General features: G+C 44.3%; 1 protein-coding gene across 1 annotated transcript in view; it reads right to left on the bottom strand.

The window, feature by feature from the left end:
- The window catches only part of Tafa2 (TAFA chemokine like family member 2), a 446,228-nt gene extending 434,484 nt beyond the window's left edge, over positions 1 to 11,744 (bottom strand). The window contains exon 1 of the mRNA XM_052753500.1: positions 11,135 to 11,744. The gene's annotated coding sequence lies outside the window, so the exon portion shown is untranslated. The remainder of the gene's footprint in view (positions 1 to 11,134) is intronic.
- Between the last annotated feature and the right edge of the window lie 537 nt (positions 11,745 to 12,281).

The raw sequence follows: 12,281 nt of genomic DNA, 5'->3' as shown, positions 1-12,281 counted from the left end.
GAACAAATAAATATTTTTCTTTCATTTACAGGTACATTTTTATTAATCCTTGGAGAATTTTCTACGATGTAGTTTGAGCCGATTAAGCACCCCCGCCCCTTTCCTTCCCACACTCCCTGCCTTTCCTATTCAACTTTAAGACTGAGAAATAAATATTTTTAAAGTCAACTTAAATATGGAAAGTCCATCCACTCATTCACATGTGCACACGCATTCACACACTCACATGCACACACTTAGAATAAATGAAAGTTACTCCCCAAACACTCCCTTACACATTAAGGAGGTGTTCCAAAGTTAGACTCTAATCAATATGTAGTAATAGTCACCTTCCCGTTGAGTTTATCTATTATGTACCAAATGCCATGCTAAACCCTAAGTCAGAGAAATAAGATGCAGACATTCAGGACTGGAGAGATGACTTGGAGGTTAAGAGCACTGGCTGATCTTCCAGAGGACCAGGTACCAATTCCCAGCACCCACATGGCAGATCACAACTGTCTATAACTCCAGTTCCAGGGGATCTGGCACCCTCACACAGACCTACATGTATGCAAAACACCAATGCACATAAAATGAAAAAATAAATAATTTTTTTTAAGATGCAGACATGCTTGCCCCAGAGCTTACAGTTCAACGGATTTGGTAAAGTAATTCCATGCACTGCACAGCTGTAAACAGAGTTAGCCTACAAACGAGAAGCTTACAAACATTTAGAAGGAAATGAATAAGAGTTAGCACACAAATGTTGAAAACTATATTAATCAGAGCATAGAACAAATTGTTCCATGCACCCCAACTGACGGTTTACTGCCGTATATAAACATAATAATTTCCAGAGTTCTGATAAAATGGATGACCAATGTTTTGCCCAGTGCGCTAAGCATGTGACGTGAGAACCAGGTCACACAGCAGAAGACATGTGAGCTCTGATACTTCCCGGCCTTAGCATATCTGGCTTAGGAAACGAAACACCACTATCGTAAAAGACAAAAAGTTCAGAATCACTAAACCATAAAGTATTTTGTCTTTAACCCTAAAGAAGCCACTTTAGGAAAGTTATTTAAAATACAGCCAAGCAGAGCTATTTGTTGGGGAGGAGGGAGATAGTTGATGTTTCTTTCAGTTTTTGAGACAGGAGTCTCACCCTGAAACCAGGCTGTCCTCATATCAGACTGGCCTCATACTCCCAGTAATCCTCCTGCCTCGGCCACTCTCCAGTAATGGGATTACAGATGTGAGGCACCACACTCAACTCAAAGCTCTGTTACAAAGAGACGGTCACTTTCAGGGAGCAGCCAAGAGAGCACACATGAAAGCCAGTCTTCCACGTCCGCCTTCGCACTACTCACAATACTACTCAGGTAGAACCAGAACCCAGAGACTGTGACCAAACCTTGACATCTAAGCTTTAAAAGGAGGCAGTTGCTCCTGAAATTCCCAAAAATGATCTAAAGAGCTAATATTATCCTTGTAGGGTAGAATATATCCATATATCACATAATGACCTGGCTATGAAATAGACAAATTCATTTTTTCAAATGGTAAGAAATCATTCCTGTATAAAGAACAGACAATTTCTGATTTGTGTTTTAGGGGAATAGTGTGTTTTCTAACTAGAAAGCTAGAAAGTAGCCAAAAAACTTATTAATTCTGCCCTCACAGAGTCTCTGAGCAAAGTGCTGAGTCATTAGCAGGTTCAGCCTGCTCACCATGGGGAGGAATCTGTCAGAGGTAAGAGTTGCCGTCCTCCTTTCTCAATGCCTGGAACAATATTCAGCAGTTAAAAAACCGTCCAGAGTCTCACAACATAAACTGTACTCCACCAACTAACAGGACGAGCTTTTGCCTGAGAAGTTGTTGGAAATACAGATTCTCAAGCCCTATTTCAGAATTTACACTTGAAGGGAATTCCTCCATGGGATTTGTGTCTGCATAGAGAAGGCTAAGAGGCAATGTCCTAAGGAAGAAGGAGGTATCATAGAACTACACAGCCCATTCCAAGTGTCTGACATAAATTTAAACTTCTATATACCTGGTACATCTCTGAAGACTTGGGGAGCCCACCAGAGATGACCACTCAGACACAGTTCATAGCCAGTTAAAAGTCTTTATTCCAGCTGGCTGGGACGACACTCAGGTATTCGGGGTAGCACCAAGTGTCCAGAGTACAGGGTTTTTGAAGGCAGAAATCTTGTCCTGACATCCAGCTCAGCACCTTCGGGAAGTGATGGGCAGGTGGAGGGGGTGGGGAGTGGAGAGAGGGTAGTAGCCTCAAATTAGCAAGCAATTTGACAGAAGCTAAGATAAGCAGTTGGGGGTGGCGATGGGGGAACAGTCAGCTGGAGTGGGATGGTTCTGAGCAAGCAAGCAATTTAACAGAAGCTAAGATAAGCGGTTAGCTGGAGGGGGGGTTCTGCGCAAGCCAGCCATTCAACAGAAGCTAAAGTAAGTTAGTTGATGCATCTTGACCTCGGGTTCCTAGATTAGAGTTGGGTAATTTTCCACAGGATTCTTCATCAAGGAGATCAAACTCAAGTTAAACCTAAAATATCCTCAGCAAGAATGCAAGGTGGAGGGACTTCTGTACCGTCTTACCCTGTTACCTGGGTACCAACTTAGAGTGAGTTCATCATCAAATACAGAGTCATCTGAATAAATAAAACTAAATACTAGGGCCAAATTGAGTCACTCATCTGTCTCATTCTGTTCCTCCTACTGGACCTTTTCCTGTCAACCACAGTCTACAAGTAGAGCTGGGAGATTGCAGTTGGAGAGGACAGAGAGCTGGTACACATCTCCCTAACTTGTCTCTGTGTACCCCTCTGTTGACAATGGCACACTCGTGGTCCTTCACATGCATACAGCCCTATAGATATATCTCTGGACTAATAAGTTATCTCAAATTTTGAATTCATTGTCATCATGTATAAACTCCAGAACCTTCCCATTTAAAAGTCGACGCATCTAAATTCTATTCTGCAATTCAGAAAACCCATCCCATCATAGCAGCATGTCCATGCCAAGTCTCGGCTGTCTCCATTAGATGTTAGCCAGAATCTCCACTACTCCCTAACTTCTCCCCAGCAGCACGGCCAACACTGTCCGTGGCTGTTTGTCATCCTCTACTTGGTCCCTTTCACTTATCTGTATTCTCAGCCTGACTCCAACAGGCACTTGGATTTGCACTCCCTCTAGGCCATGCCATGTCTCTGATCTACTCAACATGCGTAATCCAGGAAAGGGAATGACGATTGGAGTCACTCCTTTTGCTGATAGACTTTTTGAGCTGTCGTCAGTCCGCAGCACTACCGACTTCATTTTAAATACACAGTATATGCTGTCTTCCGTCACAATCCAACCTGACTCGAATATTTTCATTATTTTGGCTAGCTCTTTCTGGAGCTGTTCTTCGCGATTAAAAATATAGAATGACCAGCAAAAGCAGGTACAGAGCAGTGCATTGCTCAGCCATTCCTTTGGAGTCATCTCAAAACTCTAGGTGATTTTACCAAAACGGAAAATTCCTTGAGGGCAGACCAGACAGTTGGGTGGTTTTCTTTTTTTCTTGTTGAGGTAAACCAGTAACACAGTTGGTGCCTGCTGCTCATATAATGAATGTCTATGTCCCCTAAAAAGTCATAATGATGCCTGAATCTTTGATGTGATATTTAGAAGTGGGGAGTTTGTTAGCTAATTAAGTCTTAAGATTGTAGCCCCCCCCATGAAGTATGTCCCTGTAATAGAGGCATAATTTAGATTGGCCCTCTCTCTCTCTCTCTCTCTCTCTCTCTCTCTCTCTCTCTCTCTCTCTCTCTCCCTCTCTCTCTTTCTTTCTATCTCTCTATTTTCTCTCCCCCCCCCCCTCTGAGAAGGTATCTGTCTTCACCAGAAACAGACCTTTACCAGACAGATCCCGCTCATACTTTGCTTTTGAAATCCCAGCTCCTGGACCTATGAAAAATAAATGTTTACACGTAAGCCCCCTGGTCTATGGTATTTTTATTATAGCAAATTGACTGGCAGTAGTAAATAAATACTTACCGAATAAATGGACTTTCCTAAGGGTCATTAAATTTCTTAAAGATTTTGAATGAATGTATCTCATCATCATATAATACGTGATGATTGGTCTGCTGACCTAACGTCTACTTGGGTTGATCAAACCAAACCATTTTACATTTAGTGACGATGAAAATAAGCAGCAGAGGAAAATGTAACCATGACAAACCCGAGACCTGTGGCCTGCCATAACTGATTTTACAATAAAAGAGCACCATGAAAACTAGACACTTAAAGTGAATCGCAAGATTTCATCTGATTCAATGTTATGGCCTCACCGCGGTCATCACCATCAACAACTTGAATTGTCTGGCAGGCTCCATTGAAGAGACACCTTGCTGAGGAACTGAGGCCCACGGGAATGAAGTGACACTCTTATGGTCCCACGGTGACCTATGGTTTGAGCTGCATAAACAATCTCCGGCATTCTTACCACTGCCCCACATGAGTGTGATAATAGTTATTTACATATGTTATCTGTTAACCAAAACAGCAAGCTAATGACTGTTCACCACTGCACGAATGATGTGAGGACCAACTAAGCCATCAAATAGTGAAGTCTAAATTTCAGACCTAATTTCTGAACATAAATTTATAAATTCACCAATCATGGGTCCGAAGAGTTTTGGGGGGGTTGTAATAATAGTAGATGTGTAATATTCTAGCAGGAAACTACTGTCACGGAGCAGTCTAAGAACTAAAGCTCAAAAAAAGAAAAGAAATACCTAGGTTAAATGTTTTCCTAAAATTTAAAGTTCCCCAAGTGGGGCTTCTGTTTGCCAGCTGAAGAGGCTCCAAAGCCTTTTCACCCCCCTGTTGACCTCTGGATTGCCTCACTCAAATATAGATCATCTACTTCCTTCCTTCTCGTCTGCCATAAAAAAAAAAAAAAAAGAACTAAAGTTGCAGCAATTTCACCCAATTTGACTCAAATTTCTGAAGCAAAGTACAAACAAGAGCATGACCCTACCTCTGTCACAATGTGTGCTGGCCATTTCTCAGGAGAAATCTGAACTTTCCAGAACCAGCGGGTTTGAGTGGCTCAAATTCGCCATACTCGTGTAAGAAGGCAGAAACAGAAACAGCACTCAGGGTTTCCCACCTTAAATAAGATCATACTAGGTCGTGCCTCTGTGAGCGTGGGACTACCCATGAGTTAACAGAGAATGTGTGTGTGTGTGTGTGTGTGTGTGTGTGTGTGTGTGTGTGTGTGTGTGTGTGCCTGTGTGCATCTGTGTGTGCATGTATGTGTGTATGCGTGTATGCCTGTATGTATGTATGTATAATGTATGTATGGTTTGTATATGTATGTATGTTATTTTCCTCCAATGTTCTGAATTGACCATTTCTGAATTTTCACCTGACAGGAGCAGCCACACATTCATTCTGCTAGTGTATAACACCCTACTGTTGAAGTAAAATTTGTTTGAGAGATGCCCTCTAAAGGAAAATATTCTAGAAAAAAAAAATCTGATGTCACACAGCTGACACTTTGTTAGTTGGATTCTAATGCACACACATACACACACACACACACACACACACACACACACATACACACACACAACAAAGCTTTTTTGGTTGTATGTCCAGTCCACAATGACAAAGACTATAAAGCCAGGACAAAACAAATTGGAGCATATTTACTTCTTGAATATTTAAGTACAATTTCCTTTACTTTAAAAAATAGACACTCTAAAAAGACAAAGAACTAAGCCTCAAATGAAGTAATACCAGGGCAGCATTTGCACATATAGAGGAAAATTTTAAATCATAGGGTTTTTGGTTTGCTCTAAAAGGAACCTGTCTCCTCACCAGCCTAGGCCACTGTGACTTGAAACTTGAGTTCCAGAATGCAAATGTACTGTCCCAAAATCTTCTATCTAGCGCTCACTATGGATATGTCTATGCATTTGTTGATAAAGAGATGCCTAGCTCACCAAAGAAAGCAAAGTGCTGTTCTGAACTATTAAACTCAACAGAAAGCTTCATGTGCAGCAACAGGAGGTCATAGGCAATTAACACTGCAAATTGGAAGGTTTAGAATCTTTGCATGACCTTTAAAGGGCAACACAGCTGCCCATTCACATGCAAGCAATTATACACTGACTGGTTTGTAGGGGGAAAAGTAAAAACATGAAAATATTTAGTAAAACAAGCCTTGTCATCCAAAAGCTACTTGGAGCTCTCTAGGTTTTGTGTGTACGGTTTGGTTCTGCAAGGCCCATGATTAAGAGCAAAGGAGATGCATTTGCCTGGTTGTCTCCATTTTGCCAAGTACTGAATTTGCCATCATAGTAATTGCTGGAATGCAACGTTATTGCCTTATTGAATCTCACGGTAAGGAGTTTCCAAAATCTACCGCATAGAAAAAGCAATACAAATATAAATTTAATTGAATGACTAGATGTACTATTGCTAGGGGAAAGGGAAATGTACCTTTGCTAACTGGCCATTCAGGGGAAATCATAAAACAATTACAGCTACTATGGAATAATTTAGGAGACTGAAGGAAGATTAACGGGGCTTCATCTAATATAGGCAAGTATACTCTGGATTCCTTACTTACATCCCAGGCCTCATGTGGATCATTGTGAGCAAATTAGAACAGTCTCCTTACAGATTGTGTATTCACTATCCATCTGATTTTCAAGCAAACTAGGTTGTATATTTTCTGATGGCAATGCCAATCAATTGCCAAATTGATACCGAACTAGTGAATAGTGTGTCTATTATTACAGTGAGATCCAACAAATACATGTGATATACACACATTGAAAGTAGGTGGGTTTTAGAACGTTAATACAGGTGTGAGGATAATATCAATGTAGCTGATTTGTAACCACCATTTACAAATCACAATAGTATGTTTCAATGTGACTAGTCAGGTTTACATTGGAACTGGGGAGGAATATGCTTAATAAAGTAATATGTAGATATATCCTATGCTTTAAAATGTGTTGGAATTCTCACTGCTACTGTCAATCAACACTTCCCAAGATGCCCCTACAGACAGTGAAAAACTGATTTTTATATTTTGTGTTTGTAACTTAGTCAATAAAATTATCTCAGAGTAAACAAAAATCTGTATGCTGTGTATAACAATGGATCAAAGTGTAAAACTAATTATAAATTATCTTGTTAAACTGTACATGCGGTTGTGCTATAGGTCATCATATAAATTAGTGGAAAACTAGATATATAAAGACCTTTAATAGAGGTTTCTTGCCTCCTTTAGCACAAAATCAGTATTTTACATGAACACCACTAAAAACACTTGCACATAGAGAGGGATATAGAGATTATGTAGAAAGATAATGCACAAGAAACATCTAAGTTCTACTTCCTTCATATTCTAATAAGTGATCATTCCTCTTTAAATATCTGTAAGAAAAAGAAGCAGAAGATGAAAATGAGTAGTTTTACTTCATGATAAGAACTCTAAAACACACTGTACTGAATGAATAGAACGTGGAAAACCACGTAACGTGTCAGTGTCCCGTGATAACTGCAGAACAGAAGCGAACTTCTACATCTGTTTGCTAGTCCTCCCTGTCTACAAACCATTCCAGACCACACTCCAAACTTAAAATGCCTGCTCTTTTCTTTATCAATGGACTGTTTAAATAGTTCAGTGTCCGCCAGCTGAGGTTCCAAAGAATTTCCCAAGAAAATGGTAAATCCACGTCTTCCAGGGCATCGCAACATCAGTGACTGAGAAGTAAGATACATCCTGTGAAACACTGGACAAGTAAGGAGCCCAGAAATGATGTTGATTCAGCCTACATGGCCTTCATGTCTAGCAGCAGTCGGTATTAATGAATTTCTTCCCTTTGTTTTGATGGAGCCCTACTAGTAACAGATTGATGAATTGCATTTGTAAATATCAGGCATAGATCAAAGCAGGCTACCTTAGACGCTTATTTTTACCTCAATTTATAGTTTTCCACCAAGAAAACAAAACTGCATTATATGGCAAAGTTCCTAATTTTTGCTTGAATTTTCAGTGAACAAAACAGCTGCTGAATAATGCTACTTAATGAGGCATCTCTAATAAAATACTGCAGACTTAAAAGTGGAGCCACTGAACTGTTTGTATTCAATTGTTTCAGCTCTTCAAACACAACAGAAGTAACCACTGGCACTTTGGAGAGTTCTTCGTCTGGGACATGCATGACAAATCTTATTAGTAAATGTCCATCAGTTTGCAATTTATACCTCAACTTGAACATGATCTAACAGTACTGTTTTTGGAGAGGCATGATAAGAAATGCCAGGTAAATGCTGGAGAGGCAAAGATTATCCTTCCTGTACAGGGTAAGCCATAAGATTCAGTTGATGCTAAGTCAACCTTAAAAATGTACGTTGCACATTTCCATATGAAAATGCCGTTGAAGATGGCCATCAAAACACTATACCACAAACATTAAATCCAGGACTACTAGATTTTTTTCTGATAAGGACAAATAACTTCTCTAAAACATCATATCACCCCAAAGTTTCGTCACTTTATAAATTTTTAAAAGGGAAAAGTGGCTCTGTCTAAAAATAGACCTTGCTTTACAGCCATGTCATCACATTTTATAACTTGGTGGTTAGTAAATACTGTAATGCAGATAATGCAAGGTCTAAGCAGACTGTATCCATTTTGACTCAGGTCCACAAGCCTCTTTACCCTCCAATTTGTCATTGCTAAAGTAGCTAACGTTTTTTCCAATTCAAAATTACACACGTGCACACACACCCAGAGCCCTCACGCTCCCCTCCAGAATAACTTGTAGCATTATATAGCATATATATTTGCTTTGACACAAAGGTCTCCTGACTCCCCTTTAAGAAGCCTAAATCAAATAGCACTGTATGTAAGTATGAAGCTAAGCATGCCTGACTACTGTTTTTAAAGGCAAGAAAATAACCAAGACTTTCACCAGTTTTTTTAAGACTTTCAGTTTTTCAAACGTCGTTTTGAATAAAGCAGCACCAGAACTATGTGTGGTGCGTGCTTCTTACAAGGCTCCCTGTGCCTAAGTACTGGGTTTGCAAGGACAGCGCTCTCAAAACCGTAGGCATATAATACAACCCGGCTGTTTGCACTGGAAATTGGGAAAATTGGAATAAAAGAAGCTTCAGTGTGGTTACTGATGGCCTGTAAGTGGTTACTGATGGCTTTTTAAATTAAGACTCTAAAAAGGTCAAGATCCAAACAATTGACTGGAGAGATTCCTAACAGCATGAAGTAGGAAAAAAAATCAAGTATGTCTGATCTGTTATTGGAAATGTACGGATGTTAGGTGCCGATTTTGAAATCGTAAAGGACTCACCAGTTTGGGCATACATGTGCAAACATGGAAAGGGAAAAGACAATATCCCCCATGCTCTCATTCTTTAAACTGTCAAATGTATGTTTAATCTTTTTTGCCAGTAATCTCTTTTATTACTTCACATGGAAGCCTTAAATTAATTACTCAATTGTCTTAAGTTACCTCGCCTAATAGAGCAGTTTAAAGGTGCTAACTGATAACAGTCTGAAGGGTGATGTCTACACCAATCTGGCTGGACAGACAGGAACCAGATAATTACCAGCCAGGTGACAGTCATTGAAATTCACCCTGTCCTGAGAACCTGAGAAGGACCCTCAGACACTGAGTGATTTGGAGAGGGTGCTCTTCAGAGTAAAGGAAAAAAAAAAAAAGAACACAGGTTTGGGGTTTGAGATGAGCTTTTGTTTGTTTGTTTTCAAACCCAGGAAGGACTTTGAAATTCAAGAGGAGGTTTCACACTCACAAAAGGAGGGTGTTTTATCCTCTATCTTTTTGGCTTGAGAGGAACTCATCAAGCACAGGGTGAGAGAGGCTGGTCACTGTGGTAACTACACATTCAATTCCAAAGGCTTCAGGCAGTTGTTTAACACTGACCAGGAAGTGGAATACTGGACGGGAGAGCATGGTCTCCCCCAAGGGCTCTTGGAGAGCCGATGGTACCTCCTCCAGGGGAGACCGGATGGCTCAGCCCGCAGCTCCAGAACAAAAAGGACGACGGACCTCAAACTTTGCCTTTGCAAAAGCAGTTTCTGGAAATGTGGCATTTGCTTACGAATGGCAAAGAGCCATTCATCGTCTGAAGACACCTCTTGGTAGACACCTAGCCTTTTAGAAAGGGGCGGGGGGGCAGCAAAGCAGGTGGGCAGAAAAACCTGTGCTACTGACAAGATGTGGAAGACATCTGCCCAGAAAGAAATGAAAAGCCATTAGATTAGTCCCCCGCCCCCCAGAGCTGTGCCTTTTTTTTTCCCCCTCCTGAAAGCTCTTCATTGAAAGATCCTTTACGAAAAAGCTCTCTTGTTGTAGCCTTTACAAAAAGCTGTTTCATTCAGTCATAACGAGTCTGTTGCCAGAGCGAAAGGAACCTTTAAGCGGGTGAGGCTCCGGAACTTACGAACGCGATTCTTGATGGAAACAGTTAAAGGTAGAGGAAGCAATAGCCCCACGGAAACGCCCACCCGCTGCAGACAGGCCTGAGAATTAACTAGTCAGAAGTGGACAGAAAGTAGGTATTCCAGACAGGCGACCTGCCGCGTTCCGTGGGCCGTCATCCGTCTTCATTGATTTCTCCCTTGATTGCGAAGCCCCCCCCCCACACACACACACCCGTCCTCCCCAACTCCTCATGAAAAGTCTCAAATGCTCACCAGCCAGGACTGGTGAGCGAGCCAATTAAACCCCACCTGGGTCCTCGCCTGGGTCTCTCGCCTTCTGAAATAAGAAAGGGAGGGCCCTGCTCCCCAAGCCTCCTGTCATGGCTCTGTCCCCCTCCAGTGGTCCCTCTTCCCCACCCCTGTCCTCACCGTCCGGGGCGGGGGGGAGAGGGAGTGGGGAGGGGAGGGGAGCGGGCTGCGGGACCGCATCTACCCTCATCTTGGTCTCCCGGGGCGAGCTCGTTTCTGCCCCGGGCCCTGGAGGAAGCCGAGGGAAGAGATGTGCCCCCGCGGGCTGCGGGGGCGCACGGTCCTCGCGTGGCCACTGGGGTCCCCAAAGCCCCCGGGAAGGTTCCCGAAGGCGCGGCTCGCACCTACCTGCAGCCGGGCGTCCCGGTGGCGGCAGCACCTAGCGATGGTCCTGTAGCTTCCGCGGGCCGACGCCAGCCTTACCGCTCATGCATCGCTTCGGAGATGCCGGTCCGCGGGCACCATCCAGGGGCATAGGGACCTGAAGTCCGCCGGTGTGTGCGAGCGAGTGTGACCCCGGGTGCGCGCGTGGGTGCTGCCTCCTCCGAAGGCTAAAAGGGGGCTCCGCAGTATCTTTCACATACACGCTGGGGGGGGGGGGTCCCCTCCCCGAAGCAAGTGGGAGGTGCAAGCGCGCGAGGCCGGTCTCTGGTCGCTGTTCTTTATCCCACAGTGTCAAAGTAGTCAAAAGGTTTGTTGACCCAGGAGGGGTGGGAGGGGAGAAGCCAAAGTCTCCGCAGCCCCCGGCGGCGCCCGCGGTCGCCCCGGCGGTCCTCGGCGATGCGCCCGGTGCGCTCCGCTCCCGTGACTGCTGCGAGGAAGATCCAGGCGGGCTCCAGCCAGCAATCGCCGCTCTTATTCCATCTCCCGATTTGTTTGCTTTCAGCGGCGAGCGAAAGACTTTTTTTTTTCCCTCTCGCCCCGCGTCGTCTCTCCTTTTCACACACGCGCGCGCTCACACGTCCCACCCCCACCACCCTCCTCGCCCGCCCTCCCCCGGGTTCTCTCTGGGGAAAGGCAATTGGACGCGATGATTCACCTTCAGCAGAGCAGCCTCCGCGGTGCAAAACTCCTCGAGTGCCCCGGTTCTGCCCGGATCGGTCAGGCTCCGGTGTGGACCGGTTCTGAGCAGGCTGGCCGGCCAGCTCTGCGCTCAGGCTCAGCCGCCGTCCCCTCCGGCGAGGCGTCCGCGTTCCCGCAGCTCGCACACAGGTCCCCGCCGCCGGTGCCCTCTCCTCCGACACCCGGGCGCCGCCGGTCGACTCCGAGTCCACTTAGCAGCAACTCCTGGCCAGCTGCAGCCCCTCGACCCCGCCTTCCAGCGCAGCCGGCCGGCCGAGCTCCTCGCAGCCCACCCGCTGCCGCGCTAAGGCATCGTGTGCTCCGGGGAAGGGAGCCAACCCTCTGCTGTCCCCCCCAGCAGGCACGAGGGCGCGAAGGTGCGAGTTCCAGCCTCAGACACCAGCGGAGCAGGTGTCGCCTGCCTCCGTGTGTG

The sequence above is a fragment of the Peromyscus californicus genome, unplaced genomic scaffold, assembly GCF_007827085.1.
Source record: "Peromyscus californicus insignis strain IS unplaced genomic scaffold, ASM782708v3 Scaffold_24__1_contigs__length_46423439, whole genome shotgun sequence".
Lineage (NCBI taxonomy): Eukaryota > Metazoa > Chordata > Mammalia > Rodentia > Cricetidae > Peromyscus > Peromyscus californicus.
The sequence above is the reverse complement of the archived record's forward strand: the minus strand, read 5'-3'. Positions and strand labels throughout refer to the sequence as shown.